The following is a 17,248-nucleotide window of genomic DNA, read 5'->3' as shown; positions in this document are numbered from 1 at the left end:
CCTTTTTTAGGGCATTTCAGTTTAAAACAAATTAAAAATGGAAAGTTAATGTTTTCCCTCCACTAATACATCTCTTAACTTATGGTTGTAATAAAGAGTGATTAGAAATATATATATATGTATATAGATATATATATATATATATTTTTTAAGAGACAGAGTCTTGCTCTTTTCCCAGGCTTGAGTGCAGTGGAGAAATTGTAGCTCACTATAGCCTTAAACTCCTGGGCTCAAGGCATCCTCATGCCTCAGCCTCCTGAGCAGCTAGGACTACTTGCTTGTGCTGCCATACCCAGCTATTTCGGATCACGAGGTCAAGAGATGGAGACCATCCTGGCTAACATGGTGAAACCTCGTCTCTACTAAAAAATAGAAAAAAATTAGCTGGGCGTGGTGGTGGGTGCCTGTAGTCCCAGCTACTCAGTAAGCTGAGACAGGAGAATGGCGTGAACCCAGGAGGCGGAGCTTGCAGTGAGCCAAGATCGCCCCACTGCACTCCAGCATGAGTGACAGAGCGAGACTCCATCTCAAAAAAAAAAAAAAATTTTTTTTGTAGAGACAGGGTCTCGATATGTTGCCCAGGCTGGTCTTGAATTCCTGGCCTCAAGCAATCCTCCTGCCATGGCCTCCCAGAGCACTGGGATTACAATATGGACATAAGCCACCATGTCCAGCCCTACTTTTGCTTTTTTGAAGGACGTATGTTAAGCAGAAATTTCTAAAGTCAGTGCATTCTTTGCATCAGAACATGTTTTAACTCATGAGTTAAAACATTGCTGTTTCTGGCATAATGGTCTTTCCACATTTCCATCTTTATATTAAAAATTTCTGAAATAAAATTTCTTTTTGGGCTAGAAAAAGGTAAGAGTGGATCAAGTGATCTCTTTAGGACTTGCCTTTTCATACTTTGCAGTCTCATTATCATAATGTATGTCCTAATACAATAAAGTTGAGGTTTAACCAAAAGTTCTCTTTTCTTCTAGCATGCTTTGTGAGAAAATATTTGAGCTGGTGTAAATTGTAATTACTGGTGGATATGGAAGAGAGTCTGACTTGGAGTATTCATGATGCTGATATGCTGCTGCAATCAGTCAAGTGCTACATGAGTTAATGTCATTACCAAAGGACAGTCTTTATAATCAGAGAATAAAGTATAATTTGTAAATGTGGAGGAGCTAGAGGAATAAAGTTGTTGCCTTACCAGTCACTAAACTTATCTAATAAATAAAAATAAGGATTTATTATTATTATTTTTATTTTATTTTATTTTTTGAGACGGAGTCTCGCTCTGTCACCGAGGCTGGAGTGCAGTGGCGCGATCTTGGCTCACTGCAAGCTCCACCTCCAGGGTTCATGCCATTCTCCTGCCTCAGCTTCCCGAGTAGCTGGGACTACAGGCGCCTGCCACCACGCCTGGCTAATTTTTTCATATTTTTAGTAGAAATAGGGTTTCACCGTGTTAGCCAGGATGGTCTCGATCTCCTGACCTCGTGATCCGCTCTCCTCGGCCTCCCAAAGTGCTGGGATTACAGGCATGAGCCACCGCGCCCGGCTGAGGATTTTTTTTTAAAGCCAGAAGTAATATAAGCCAGTATCAGTGAGAAAAGGTGGTGAGGATAGCAGGGATTAAGTAAGTCTCAGGCATTTTATTTTTATTTTAAAGAAAATGTTAAAATGGTTGACATTTTCTAGCTCAACACTCCCACCCCCACCCTCACCCATTGATTGATTGTTTGCTTTAAAAATCCCTAGTGAAAAGACAGGAATTATTTCATTGTGGTGAGAGTGACTGATGTCAGAAGGTCAATTTTCCTACATTTACAAGATTCATACACACTTTGGAAAGGTTTTCTGTTAGATTGGGTGGACTATAGATGAACAGTGCACTTTTTGTTTTGTAATTGCATTTAGCTTTAATTAGAGGTTTAGAGTAGAAAGCTGAGAGTTGCTTGGAGGAGCCAACCAGGAGACTAATGGGCTGTGCCCATCCACCGCAGCTCTGTGCTTCCAAGAAGTTTGCCAGGGTAACCTGGATTTGTCTTTATTATAGTGGAAGGAGTCTTGTCCTGTAGAAGTAGAAATCACTGATGCATCACTAGCATCATGTGGCCTTTGTTCTCTGGCCGGACATGTTTGAAAAGCCCAGCTCACACCCACTCTTCCCTTAGGAAAGGGGGCCGAAGCTCTGCACCTGTAACATTCCATAAAGGCTAAGATCATGAGGATGTTGAGTGGGCAGGGCCTCAGCGGTCTTTACTGAAATACCAGAGCCTGCACTCTGATAATGAATGAGGCTCGAGGGAACATTTCTTTGGCGTATTTTAATGCTTGACCTAGTTGACTGGGGTGCTCTGGGAAAATGAGCCTCACTTCCTGCTTTTCCACCTTAAATTGAAGTATGTCATTTATATGATTGTTAATATTGAAACGAGCAGCTGTACTGTACATTACAGCTGTACTGTAATGTTTGAAAATATTGATTCTCAGCCGCGCGTGGTGGCTTATGCCTGTGATCCCAGCACTTTGGGAGGCTGAGGTGTGTGGATCACCTGAGGTGAGGAGTTCAAGACCAGCCTGGCCAACACGATGAAACCCCATCTTTACTAAAAATACAAAAATTAGCCAGGCATGGTGGCACGTGCCTGTGGTCCCAGGTACTCGGGAGGCTGAGGCAGGAGAATCACTGACCCTGAGAGGCGGGAGGTTGCAGTGAGCCGAGATCGCACCACTGCACTCCAGGTTAGGTGACAGAGTGAGAGTCTCAAAAAAAAAAAGAAAAATGTTTTCTCTTTTTAAGTGTATATATTTTTTAAGTTGAAACCTGTATTTGCCTTGTTTTTATGCCCACAGAGGAACTTGAAGTCATTTTATATATCAAAAGCATCTTCTCAGGTTATTCTGAATTTTGAGAAGGCTAACATTTGCTAGGCTTTATGTTTAAAAAAACAAAAACAGAAAAAGATCCTGGGCTTCTCCCATGTTGCTTGGCAAATGAGGGGTCTAGGGTACTTGTCTTAAATGTTCTGACATATTTCAATTAAAGCAGTGAACAATATTCTAAAAGACAAGGCAGCAGCTGATACTTGGTAATGTCCTTAAAACTGCATAGTAATAAACTTTAGTGAGATTTATATAATTTATAGGTAAGCTCCACTTATATCTGGAAAGTTAAAGCACAGAGAAAGTTAGTACAGTATTTGCCTGAGGTCAGTCACACAGTTGGTGACAAAAGCCACCATTCTTAGTACTTTATATGAGACTTCTGTTTTATATAATAAATTACAGAGGCCAGGCACAGTGGCTCTTGCCTGTAATTCCAGCACTTTGGGAGACTGAGCTGGGAGGATCACTTGAGCCCAGGAGTTTGAGACCAGCTTGGGCAACATAGCAAGACCCCGTCTCCACAGGGGGGAAAAAAAAAGCCAGGAATGGTGATGCACACCTGTGTTCCAGCTGCTCAGGAGACTGAGGTGGGAGGATTGCTTGAGCCTGGGAGGTTGACGCTGCAGTTAGTAGCCATGATCATGTCACTGCACTCCAGCCTGGGCAACAGAGCAAGACCCTGTCTCAAAAAAAATTAATTACAGAGATAGTGTTCTAGTTAATAGCAAGGAAAGAATGGCTGAAACAATAAGCTTTGCCAGACACAGTGGCTCATGCCTGTAATCCCAGCACTTTGGGAGGCCAAGGCGGGCCGATCACTTGAGGTCAGGAGTTCAAGACCAGCCTGGTCAACATGGTGAAACCTGTCTCTATTAAAAATATAAAAATTAGTCAGATGTGGTGATGTATGCCTATAATCCCAGCCACTTGAGAGGCTAAGGCAGGAAGATCACTTGAACCCAGTACTTGGAGGTTACAGTGAGCTGAGATTGTGCCACTGGACTCCAGCGTAGGCAACAGAGTGCGACTGCATCTCAAAACAAAAAACAATAAGTTTAATGAATGATTCCCAAAGTATGGTCTGTGGACCAGCATCATTCACATCATCTGGGAACATATTAGAAATTTTAAATTCTTAGGCCCTACCAGACCTACTGCTTACTCTGAAGGTGTGAGTCTAGGAATCTGTGTTTTTAAAAAGCCCTCCACATACTTCTGATTCATGATAAAGTTTCAGTACCACCAGCTTCATACCATCCTTTTATAATTTTATGAGTTTAAATGCTCGGGGCTGCTGAGATAACATACCCTTGGGTCCTGAGTGTATACAAGGTAAGAAGCAGCTGGCAGCCTCCTTGAAGGCCCAGCATAGACAACCTTACTGGGCCTCCCTTTTAATGTACAGATAGGTAAGAAAGCAGAAGAGGTACCAATATTTGCTCTGCCAGGCACTGTGCCTATCTTTCCCACAGTTCCCTTGCATTTAGCCCTCATGCCAATCATGTGCTTGTCATAGTGTACTCCTTATATGTTTTGGGTACTTCATCATTTTCTAGTTGTAATCTCAGTCTTGAGAGCAGGCTCAGACATTTGCTTTGATTCTTCCACTGGCAATCACGGAGACTTGACATTATTTCATTTAGGGGACTGTACATTTCCTCATGGGGCATGCAGTTTGTGTTGGAGATACAGAAAGCTTCATCTTGAACTTGGTGCTTCTTCCTGGAACAGTAATTTTATTTCAGGTTTGTGGTAGAGGAAGAGGAGGGACCTTGTCTTTTTTGCAAACCATGACATTACCTGTACGTACCATGTACCTGGTGCATGATAAATAACTGTTAAATAGATTTCTATACTATTAACAGAAAGCTTGTATTGTGTCCGGAATTGGTTCCTTCCGGTGGGTTCTTGGTCTCACTGACTTCAAGAATGAAGCCATGGACCCTCGCGGTGAGTGTTACAGTTCTTAAAGATGGTGTGTCTGGAGTTTGTTCCTTCAGATGTTCAGATGTGTCCTTAGTTTCTTCCTTCCAGTGGGTTTATGGCCTCGCTGACTTGAGGAGTGAATCTGCAGACCTTTGCAGTGTTACAGGTCATGAAGGTAATGCAGACCCAAAGAGTGAGCAGCAGCAAGATTTATTGTGAAGAGCAAAAGAACAAAGCTTCCACAGCATGGAAGGGGACCCCAGCGGGGTTGCTGCTGCTGCTGGCTCGGGTGGCCAGATTTTATTCCCTTATTTGGCCCCACCCATGTCCTGCTGATTGGTCCATTTTACAGAGTGCTGATTGGCCCATTTTACAGAGAGCTGATTGATCCATTTTACAGAGTGCTGATTGGTGCGTTTTTACGAAGTGCTGATTGGTGCATTTACAAACCTTTAGCTAGACACAGAGCGCTGATTGGTGCATTTTTACAGAGTGCTGATGTGTTTACAAACCTTAAGCTAGACACAGAGCACTGATTGGTGTGTTTTTACAGAGTGCTGATTGGTGCGCTTACAAACCTTTAGCTAGACACAGAGCACTAATTGGTGTGTTTACAATCCTTTAGCTAGACAGAAAAGTTATCCAAGTCCACACCCGACCCAGAAGCTCAGCCGGCTTCACCTCTCAGTATCATCTCCCAGATAGCTTGTGCCCACCCTTCAAACTTACTTGTTTTAAGGCAGTGATTCTCAAAATGTCCCTTGACCAGAAACAGCATCACTTGGAAACTTGGTAGAAGTACACATTCTCAAGTTGCACCCCAAACCTCTTGAATCAGAAATTCTGAGGGTAGGGCCCAGGAATTTATGTTTCAACAAGACTTGCAGGTGATTTTGATTTATGCTAACATTTGAGAACTGCTGGCTTTACGCATGAGAAGTAGGATTTTAAAATTGTACTTTTTATTATAATTTTCTGGGAAAGTAAAGCTGTTTCACCTATAAACTTTGGGGATAGGAGCACCCTGAAGCTCACGATGACATCCTGCAAAGCCCCAAAGAGTGCTAGTTACTGATCATTACCTGTGCACACATCATTCCCTCACTCAGAGCCCTGCTAGGAGGCCTCCTTCCACCTTGTAACCAGGTCACCCCTAGATGTGATTACTTCCTCCACAAGAACTGAGAGAGAAGAGAAAAACACCAGAGGATACGGAACTGGCCATACTGGGGCTTATGATTTAAAGGGCAGAACTGAGCCAAATGAGGACCCCTCAGAAAATTGCTTTCTCGTTGGATCACCCCAGAAATAAATCAGTAAAAACATTCACCTTTTGTTTTATTTGCTTCAAACAAAGCAGGAAACATTCTTCTTGCTTTATATATCTAGATACCAAGTAAGGAAGTATGATTTGGATTCTCGAGTCTCTTTATTTTATCTTTCAACTGTGTGTGTGTGTGTGTGTGTTTGCGTTTGCCAAGCCATGGAGGGTAAAAAATGATATATATTAGCAAAATTGTTTACATGGAGCACAGACAATTAAATGTTTCATTTCTTATTAATCCTGAAAGAAAAAGCCTTTTTTTTTTGTTGGGGGGGTACAGCCCTCTATACAAAAATCTTAAAAACTAAATATATCTATTCTAATTGTTTTCCCCTGGGACATCATCATAGTTTAGGAGTATATCTCAATGTTGATTTTAAAAAATACATGTGTAAACAGCTAGATTTATGCATTGTTATAGCATCAGTGCAAGTTTTAGGAAAAAATCAAGCATGACAATTGAAAATAAAATAACCATTACTAAGTTGGACTCTTCTTTACCCTGAAGAAATTGTACGTGGATGTTTATGGGAGAAATTATTCCAAATCCTACCAGTTCTGTCAGAAAACTGATATTACTCTACATAATCATTTTCTCCTACCTCTGTATAATATTTAAGTTTTATTTGAAATGTAGGCTCAAGCTATGCTAAAAATTCCATCTCGAAGATGACGAGTTTATCCATGGGGAGGGGATGGAGGGCAGAGCACCCTCATAACTCTAGGAATTTGACTGTTATATCTTGACTTAATAAATGTCTGCAGCTGAAAATAGGAAAAATTGACTATATGCGTGTTTGAACACATAGACATAAAAAATGCCAGCTGAAGCAGAGTATTCCACATGCAAGCCTAGAAAAATCGGGTTCAGTGAGGCACAGTTTGGCAGGGAAGGCACACTGAAGCTGCAGGGATGGGAGGTCTAGTAACTGGAGAGGTATTCAGTTGAGGGCTGGTGCCCTCCACGTAGCCTTCCCCGACCCACCCACCCTGGGTCTGCTTCCCTCTGCCCCCAGTGTGGGCTCCCCTAGCACAGCTGGGTATTAGCTTGGTAATGGGGAAAGGATGGTATTCAACTGGGAATCTTTGGCTTCCAGGAACAAAACAAACTTGGGGAGGATGTTATCAGGATACTGAAGTCCTCCCCAAAATCCAGGATCCTCAGAGAAAACCTAGAATCAAAAATAGAAAAGCACAGGAAGTTGAAGGACTCTGTCTCTGTATGTGGTCCCTGCTTCTCTCAGCTCCATCCTCACCTTTCTGCACTCCAGCTCTGTTGTGTCATCCACAGCATGCAACACACAGATCTAGCTCCATCTGGAGCCCGCCTGGCAGTTCCTCAGCCCCAATTTTAAAGCCCTAGGGGAGAAGCATCTTGCTCAGCATAGGTCTCACATCTTTATGTGGTCCAGTGAGCCGTGGTGGGGGAGGTAAGTGGGTGCAGGGAGGCAGTATCGGAGGTCCACCTCTGACCCTGTGGCCCAGTCAGAAGACCCCAAAGAGAGGAGTAGCTTGCATAGATGGAACAAAAGCACTCTCCCTATGTTATTCCATTCACATGTTGCTGTGGGTTCATTAACCCCACACTTAGAAAGTAATCATCTTTGGCTCTAAGAAAATCTGGAGGTTGGACCTGAAAAACCTCAGGCCAGACAGTGAATCAGTCCTGGATTGTGCTGAATTTTCTAAAATGACTCCACCCCCTGAGGCTTCATGGCTGTCAGCATCTACTGTCTCCAGTGATGCTGTGTCCGAAATTGGTGGGTTCTTGGTCTCACTGACTTCAAGAATGAAGCCACAGACCCTTGCGGTGAGTGTTACAGTTCTTAAAGATGGTGTGTCCGAAGTTTGTTCCTTCTGATGTTCGTACATGTTCAGAGTTTCTTCCTTCTGGTAGGTTCGTGGTCTCATTGGCTTCAGGAGTGAAGCTGCAGACCTTCGCGGTGAGTGTTACAGCTCTTAAGGTCTGGAGTTGTTCATTCCTCCCATCTGGAGTTGTTCATTCCTCTTGTCTGGAGTTGTTCATTCCTCCCGATGGGTTTGTGGTCTTGCTGGCCTCAGGAGTGAAGCTGCAGACCTTCGTGGTGTTACAGCTCATAAAGGCAGTGTGGACCCAAAGAGTGAGCAGCAGCAAGATTTATTGCAAAGAGGGAAAGAACAAAGCTTCCACAGTGTGGAAGGGGACCTGAGCAGGTTGCCACTGCTGGCTCAGGCAGCTGCTTTTATTCCCTTATCTGGCCCCACCCATATCCTGCTGATTGGTCCATTTTACAGAGAGCTGATTGGTCCATTTTGACAGGGTGCTGATTGGTGTGTTTACAATCCCTGAGCTAGACACAAGTTCTCCAAGACCCCACTAGATCAGCTAGACACAGAGCACTGACTGGTGCATTTGCAAACCTTGAGCTAGACACAGAGTGCTGATTGGTGTATTTACAGTCCCTTAGCTAGACATAAAGGTTCTCCAAGTCCCCACTAGACTCAGGAGCCCAGCTGGCTTCACCTAGTAGATCCCACACCAGGGCTGCAGGCGGAGCTGCCCGCCAGTCCCGTGCTGTGCTGCGCCCACACTGAGCCCTTGGGCAGTCAGTGGGACCGGGTGCCGTGGAGCAGGGGGTGGTGCTCGTTGGGGAGGCTCGGGCTGCGCAGGAGCCCATGGTGTTTGGGGGAGGCTCCGGCCTGGCAGGCGGCAGGTCCCGAGGCTTGCCCTGTGGGGAGACAGCTGAGGCCTGGTGAGAATTCGAGCACAGCGCCTGACACTGCTGGGGGACCCAGTGCACCGTCAGCAGCTGCTGGCCGAGTTGCTAAGCCCCTCACTGCCCAGGGGCTGGCCGCTTCGAGTGTAGGGCCCGCCGAGCCCATGCCTACCCACAACTCCTGGCCCGCGAGTGTCGTGCGCAGCCCCAGTTCCCACCCATGGTTTTCCCTCCACACCTCCCCACAAGCAGAGGGAGCCAGCTCCAGCCTCGGCCAGCCCAGAGAGGGGCTCCCACAGTGCAGCAGCGGGCTGAGGGTCTCCTCAAGCGCGGCCAGAGGAGGTGCCAAGAGCGAGTGAGGGCTGACAGCACGCTGTCACCTCTCAATGCCTATCTTAAACAGACCCTTTACATGGCATTGGTGGCAAGTGAGACTGGAAGTTCTTTGTGAAATGCTTGCATGATACAAGAGCCTTCTCGTGAATCTGTTTTAAAAGTGTCCTTTATTCTGAATACCATTTTGATCTGTGATCCACTGATGGAAGGCAATGATGTTGAACTAAGAAAAATATATAAGTTAATAGCTATGAACTGTTCCTTCACTAGTGCACTTGCTTACTAATGGGTTAATTTGAATTGGGAATGAATCTTAGTCCACAAACTAGAGGTGCAGAGAATATTGCACTTTGCTAAATAGACTTAATGTTGACTTTAAGCTTCCACTGCTTTCGGGTAGCAGAAAGATTCACCTCGATTATTCTTGGAATTCTTTCCCATATCACCCTCCCGGAGCTGTGCCAAGGTTCCAGGCTTTATTAATGTCATGATGTCAGGAAGGCCTCAGCAGTTATCCGTTTACACCAGTCCCTACTGCTTCTGGGCTGCATTTGAGGCTAGGGCGGATGCTTTGTCAGCATCCAGCCATCCCCCGGGGGTTGCTGCACACCTCAGGGTGCAGCCAGAGCGCAGGTATGGCCATCTGCCACTCAGAGTTTCCCAGTCATTCACTTCCAAGATCTCCCTTAAGTGTGGGAGATCTTGCTATCTTCTCACCTGCTTTTTTCCTTAAGAAGGTAAGCCAGAGCCCTCGACCCTTGTGAGTGAGGAAACTTCAGAGACAAAAACATTGAGAACTCCCCCTGCCCCAGAGTTGGTAACTGCTCAAATGCTGGCTGCCGCCAGGTGGTGCAGGAGGCGCTGCTTCTCTGTGGTCACCTAGCAGCAGTCTCCTGTGGCCAGTTCCCCACGTAGAGGTGGCAACTGCCCTTCCTCATGGCTATTTGCTGGGGGTTTGTGGGAGGAGGGGAGTATGGGGGGGGGGTGTGGCTTTACCTGCCCCAAATTGTCAGGAGGATTTGAGGCATTTCTTTGTTGTTGTTGTTGTTTGGCTGTATCCAAAACCCATTTGGAAACCTGTTATTCCATAAGAGTAGCCTCCAAATTCTTAAGCATTTTCTATAAATCTTCAGTGAATTAATGAAAGTATTTCCTTTTCCCTTTTCTGGCAATGGGTAGTCTAGTTCTGTTAATATTCCTGCAAAGAAACTCATCTACCAGGCTCACTCACACTGTGCACTTTTGCCCTCAGAATCCTCAGTGGCTAGCCTAATTGACTACAACCAGTTTCGATGATCAGCTACCTTCCTTTTGCCGTTATTTCAGATGCTGCCTTGCCCATAGCACAACCAATGCATTTAAAAAATAAAAACATTTGGGGGTGGGAGAACTATGATTAAATAAAGGAGATCTCTGTAGACTATGGCAAAGCTTGCACACAACTTTAATAAAAATATGCTGTCTTGAGTAACCAGCATATTACAGAGGCTCTGTGAATGCCTCTTCATCTAGAATTTCAGTACAAGCTGTACATAAAATATTTATACAGCACAGTGTGCTTTGCCCCTCACAAAAGCATGGGTTCAGATGTATGCTGTTACTATAGACGTCACTAACGTGTAAGCCGGTGAAGAACCTTTAATGTATTTATAATGTTAGCAAAGTATCTGTCATCAGATTAAACTTGTAGTGACTGATAATGTAGCCTTGGCTCCTAGCCAAAAAGATTTTTTTTTGATATCTTAACTATTAAGTGTCATTCTGATAAGTCATAGAGGAAGGGGAAGAAGAGAATTTACTAGAGAAACTTAAAAGAATGGTTGGTGCAGAACCTAGTAACTTGGTTTGTGGCTGGCAGAAATGGGAGTAGTCCTTGGGATTACTTCTAAGGAGGAAATTTTACTACAAACACAGCTGGGAATAATTCTGTTACCAGGTCTTTTTTAGGATCAATACAGAGCTTATTTGTAAAAATTAAAATCTAACTGTCACTTTACTGTCTGTGGGTATCTGTTACATTTTATCTGTAAAAGAGGAATGGAAATGCCTGCCTAGTATGTTCATCATAAGGACTGAGAGAATACGGGACCTTATTAAGTCCTCAGTAAGTAGCAGCAATTTTGCTTTTGTTTTTATGATGATTACTTCCACTCATGACTTTACCTGCATGTTCTTTAATCTTCAAAATAGATTAGTGAAGTAGTGATGTTTCCATTTTAGAAATAAAATACGCTGGGGAAACGAATTGTAATACACATGACAAAGCTTAATATTAGTATCCTTCTATGTGAAGGATCCCTCAGTATCCTTATATAAAGATCCTTTATGGCTCTAATATGCTTCAGTTGATTTTGTTCCTTGTGGGCAAAAGTTTCAATAAATATACTATTTTCTCTCCATTATCCAGGATATATGGATTAATATTAATATATAAATATATAAATCCATTATATATTAATATATATTAATATATACTTCCTTTATTAATATCCTGGATATATGAAATTAATATCCTGGATATATGAAAAGGTATTCCAGATCAGTAAGATGAACACAGTAGTAGAAAAATAGAGAACATGAACAAGAGTGTAAAAAGGTATAAAGTGTTCAACCCCAAAGATATGCTAATCAAAATTTAAAAATTAAATCTATACAATACAGTTTAAAAAATAACGTTACCCAGTGTTAGAGGGGGTGTGAAGGAGTGGGTATTGTCATGTGCCACTGGGTCAAACATTGTGTAGGGCAAATTAACAATATCAGATCCTCACATTTTCTATACATTTGACCTTGACCTTATCCCAGGCAAATACTTGATGGTATAGTGAAGGATATCTTTCTCAGCATTAAATATATAATCAAAAATTGGAGGTGACTTAAGTGCTTCAAGAGAATTTATTAAAATGGATTATTGAGCAGTCATTAAAAATGAAAGCATACAAGACTATTAAATGGTACAGAATTTCCATCAGAATAAGTGGGAAAAACAAGTTACAAGTAATATCATATGATTCACTTTTAGTGAAACTTATATGCACTTACACATTTGTGTATTATGTTTATGTGTGTCGTGCATACATATAAAAGTGGAAGGAGGTTCAACAAAGTGCTAATTATCCTCATGTTTTTTATTTTTTCTTTGATTTTTATGAACTTACAGTAAAGAACAAAGTACTACTTTGAAGGAAGAAAAATTATTTTTTAATAATTCAGCATAAATTACATAGGTTATCCAAAGATAGTAATATGGTATTTGATCTGAACCTAGACTTCTGTTCTGTTGATATGACACATTTTGGTGTTTTTCCTTTTATGTTAAATAAGTAACTATCGTTTACCTACAGCAGAAGAAGAATATAACTTAGCTTTTGAGACCTGATAACATAGAGCTGTTGAATAGTTCTGTAAGATTTGTTAGGGATCCAAAACCAGGCATGTGAGGGTGGTGCTAGAAGAGAAAAGGCGGGAAGGGTTTGCAGTCAACTGTCAGTTATCTTCAGCTTTCAGGCTCGCTGCACATGGACAGGTGAGGAGCAAGGGAAGAAGAGCGAGCTTGGGTATTTCGTTGAGCTGTTAAGTTCAGGGTTAGAAAATGACCAGCACAAATCTTTTGGCTTGAGAGCCAAAGTTCTTGGCAGGAAGTCTCTGCTTGTTTCCGTTTGCCTTCCTCCCACTTTCTCCTCAATGCCTTGCAGTCAGCATCCTGTATCTGCCATTTTGAAAACTGCCCTCAGGGGTCATGAGTGACCCCCTTCCTAATTGTTAAACCCAGTGACATTTTGTCCTTGTCTGCAGCATTTGATGTGTTACTCAACTCTCTTTGGGCTTGTGTGCCTCTCCACCCTTGTAGTTATTCTCCTGCCTCTGTAACCACTCAGTGTCTTCTTCCATGTCCCTTGACCCTTCACTGTGTCTTGTACTGATTCCCCTTAGAACCTTCATTTACCCCTGTAGCTTCAACTGTCATCTTCAGGTAAAACTCTAGTAACCAGTCATCTTTCCCCACTGTGCATCATCCTTGCTGCCATTGAGAGTTTGGTCTTAAAATGGTACTTGAAATTGCAACACGTTCACTTTGTCACAAAATCTGACAGACATTGGACATACTTAGAATTCATATCTGGCTTCATGAGACAGCTGTCAGATTGTCTACCAATGGTCTACCCATTGATGATGGAACAAGCTCCTTGTATCAGCCTCAAATAAAAATGATGGAATTAATAAAAAAACTCTTACCTTAAGGCACAAAGGCCTATGAATTTCAAAAAGCATTGACAGAACTGATCCAAAAAATATGTAGTTTGTAAAAACTCTAATACAATCCACACTGAAGTAAAAAGCTTAACTTGGAATAATCCAAATAGTCTTTGTCAGCTGGACAGCTAATCTCAGTGAACAGGAAAGAGTAGACAATAATGTTAAGGCAGTGTGTGAGGGTTAAATTGTTTGCGAGGTCAGCATTGCTGGGGCTTTGGATTCAAACTGGGCCTTGACAGAGGGGATAAGAAAAGTCTATGGGGAACTGATGGGCACAAAGGCAGGGTGTAAGTGTGTGATCTTGGGAAAATGATCAGACTAATCTGATTGAATAGAAGGCGTTTATTGGAAATTAAAGGAAGATAAAGTAGTGATAGATAATGGAAGAACTGATGAAGGTCAACAGGGGAGTTTATATGGAAGAGAAAATCATTATCACTAAGGATGTAGATGTAAGAAAACGTTAGGTTTGGAAGGTATAAGACCAGAGAACTTCAGAGTTTGTGGGATTCTGTAAGGTGGGATGGGAATAACCAATATTGTTGAGTACCTGCTGTGTGATCTGTAAGGCATAAGATCTCATTATTATTTTACAGCAACCTTTGGAGTAGATGTACTAGTTCCCATTTTATGCGTAGTGAGACTGAATTTTGAGCAGACATACTTGTCTAAGTTTAGCAGAGTGGCAGGACCAGGATTCATGCCCAGTGACATCTGACTTCAAAGCACAGTGAGAATGGAAAACGTTGAGACCAGTTCTTCATTTTACAGTCAAGGGGATGGGCCCAGGCCTGTTCAAGATTACAGGAATAGGGTGAAAGCAATTTCTCTGTAAGAGAGAGTGGATAGGCTGTGATCTGCAGAGGGTCCAAGTTAGAGGCTCTTGTTATAAACAGATGAGGTATGCCAAGGAAGTTGGGTTCAGCAGTGTGACAGGAGTGAAAAAGAAGGGGTAGAGAGCAGCTGGACATTCGGGGAAAGTGGTGGTGGACTGATAGTGGAAGGTAACAATGAGAGGGATGACTTGAAAACAGTTCCAAGGTTTTAGTCCCAGGGAACTGCCATTAACAGTTTTAGGAGAAAAGTCATGTGTTTGTTATGGAGTAGTCTGAGTAAGTATGACAGACATTAAAAAATACATAAAAATAGAGTGGTATGCATGTGCTGAATTATGTATGTACTACCAAACACACGGAGGAGGAGAACAGAACAGAAGGTGGAAAGCTATGAGGGATCCAGCGCTTTTCTTTGCAGTGGTGGAGAGTCACAAGAGCAAATAGCTAGCCTTTACCTAAAGCAAAAGGGACTCTTTGCATGATATCTTAGGCTCCCTTTTATTCTGGCCTGACCCTGCACCCCCAGCAGGAAAGTGGCTTAACTGTACTTTGATTTCCAAAATGCATAGCAGTCTCTAATATTGATTCCCCTCTCCTGTGGATCTCAAGCCTAAAAATGAGTATTGTTCCATTACATTTCCCTCAAAGAGATTTCTTTTTCCTTTCAGAATGATGGTCACTATACTGGATGGACTTCTGAACTAGTGAATTACTTTCATCTTTTGATCACACTAGGAAATTGTCCACGGAGTTGAAATATTTATTGCAGTAATTTCTGGCCTTACATAATTAAGGTAACATATCATTTTTTTCTTTATAACTGTCATGAAGTTGTCATGTTTGTCTCCCTTAACTTTGCTTTTTAGAGGTACAAATCCATTCTCTAGTCTTTTATGCTCCAATAATCTGTTCAGACTGCTCTTGATCTACAAATGTGTGATTGCAGAAAAGACTTTTATAGGATGAAATATGAGCAAGCTGTTTTACTCTGAAGAATAAAAGTGAATTGTATTACTCTGCAGATTAAGTCGATAAATACCCCATTTTCATAAACACAATATGCATAGACTAGATAATACTAGGGAAACTTGATAGATCAAAAGGAGTATTAAGACTACTTGAAAAAAATGGAGATACTCAATATATTGTAGGCTTTATTCAATAAACCTAGAAAATAGAGAGTTTAAATCAAAATCTGTTACTCTGTTTCTAGAGATAATCAGTGTTAAAATTGTACTATATTATTTTCCAAGTTTTTAGAATATGTGCATGTGTTGTATGTGTTAGCTTTCTCTATTTTTGCAACTTGAGTAACATTTATTGCATGCTTGTGCTGTGCCAAGCTAAATACCAAGCATTTTATATATATTAATTTATTCTCATAACCCTTGGGGTTAGTACTTTTATTATCCCCATTTACACACAGGACAATTGAAGCTCAGAGAAATTAGCCAGGCACAGTGGCTCACTCCTGTAATGCCAGCACTTTGGGAGGCCAAGGCAGGCAGATCACTTGAGGTCAGGAGTTCGAGACCAGCCTGGCCAACGTGGCGAAACCCCGTCTCTAATAAAAATACAAAAATTAGCTGGGCGTGGTGGCACATGCCTGTAATCCCAGCTACTAGAGAGGCTGAGGCAAGAGAATTGCTTGAACCTGGGAGGCAGAGGTTGCATTGAGCTGAGATTACACCACTGCACTCTAGCCTGGGTGACAGAGCTAGACTTGGTCTCAAGAAAAAAAAAAAAAAGAGAAATGACTTGCCCATGTTCACATAGCTGGTGAACCCACACTGGTTCAGAACTTAAACCAGTGAGATACCAAAGCCCGTATCAATGGGCTTTTTTACGTACTTCTTTTCCTTAATAAAATACTTATTCCTTTTTTCTACAGCATCATTTTAAATGACAGCAAAGTATTCAGATACATGGAAATGTAATGGTTTCTCTATCCCATCTCCTTTTATTAGACATTTATATTGTTTCTTGTTATTTACTTTTAGAAATAACATTGCAGTGAACATCTGTCATGCACATCTATGATTATTTCCTTAGGATAAATTGCTACAAGTGGCATTGCTGAACCCTGATAGAATGTAGCACTCAGGTGTTGATGTATTCTGTTAATTTACTCTGTTGATGTACTGTTTTCTCGAAAGGCCACACCAGTTTATAATCTCAGTAGCAGTATATTGAAGTACCTGGTAACTTTCAGCTCTCAGCAACATTGGTAGTTAGCAATTTGAAAAAAAAAAAAAGTGTTTTTAAAAAACATTCTAGGTATTCCTGTTTAAGTCCATATTATCTCTTGCCTCTAATGCTGTAGTAGTCATGATCTCCTTACTGGTTTATTTCTATCTAGCACCCACTTTGCCACTAACAGAATCGGATAGGGCACAGACTGTAGAGTTAGATGCCTGGGTTCAAATCATGACTGTGCTCTGCCTCAATTTCCCCATAAGTAAAATGAAAATAGTAATAAAAGCTCTCTGGTAAAGTGCTTTAGAACAGTGCCTGACTTTTGGTATGTGTTCAGTAATTGTTGGCCTACTAGTATTGTCTTCCAGAAGTCCCTGCTTATATGATTAAAAAAACCCAAGGTTATACTTGTTTTTGCATTATAATTATTACCAAATCAGTAAATCACAGTAGAAACTAAAGTGCTGACCTTGAAGCATTGTTAGTGTTAACACTGTGGCCAACCTGAAGATCACAAATTACCTTCCCTGACTCAGTTGATGCTGAGAGGTCAGGGATAGAGTAATAACAGGAATAACTAGAATGTTAAAGTGCTTTATATTAAGCTGCCGGTGCACTTCCACACACATTATCTCGTTTGATCCTCACAACACAGCTGTGAAGGAGATGGAGCGGGTATTATTAATCTCATCTTACAGAGGAGGAAATTGACTTGGAGGATTAAGTGGCTTGCTCACTGATGGTTGTGGAAATGGTCAGTGGCAGAGCTGAATGTGTACTCTGGGCCTTCTGAC

At 42.0% G+C, this 17,248-nt stretch overlaps 1 protein-coding gene across 6 annotated transcripts in view; it reads left to right on the top strand.

Annotated features, from left to right (window-relative positions):
• KANK1 (KN motif and ankyrin repeat domains 1) overlaps nucleotides 1-17,248 on the top strand; it is a 247,690-nt gene that overhangs the window by 74,403 nt on the left and 156,039 nt on the right. For all 6 annotated transcript variants that reach the window (XM_063649575.1, XM_063649574.1, XM_054499983.2 and 3 more), the window contains exon 2: nucleotides 14,927-15,052. The gene's annotated coding sequence lies outside the window, so the exon portion shown is untranslated. The remainder of the gene's footprint in view (nucleotides 1-14,926; nucleotides 15,053-17,248) is intronic.

The sequence above is a fragment of the Pongo pygmaeus genome, chromosome 13, assembly GCF_028885625.2.
Source record: "Pongo pygmaeus isolate AG05252 chromosome 13, NHGRI_mPonPyg2-v2.0_pri, whole genome shotgun sequence".
NCBI classification, from domain to species: domain Eukaryota; kingdom Metazoa; phylum Chordata; class Mammalia; order Primates; family Hominidae; genus Pongo; species Pongo pygmaeus.
This window is presented reverse-complemented; position numbering and strand designations above follow the sequence as displayed.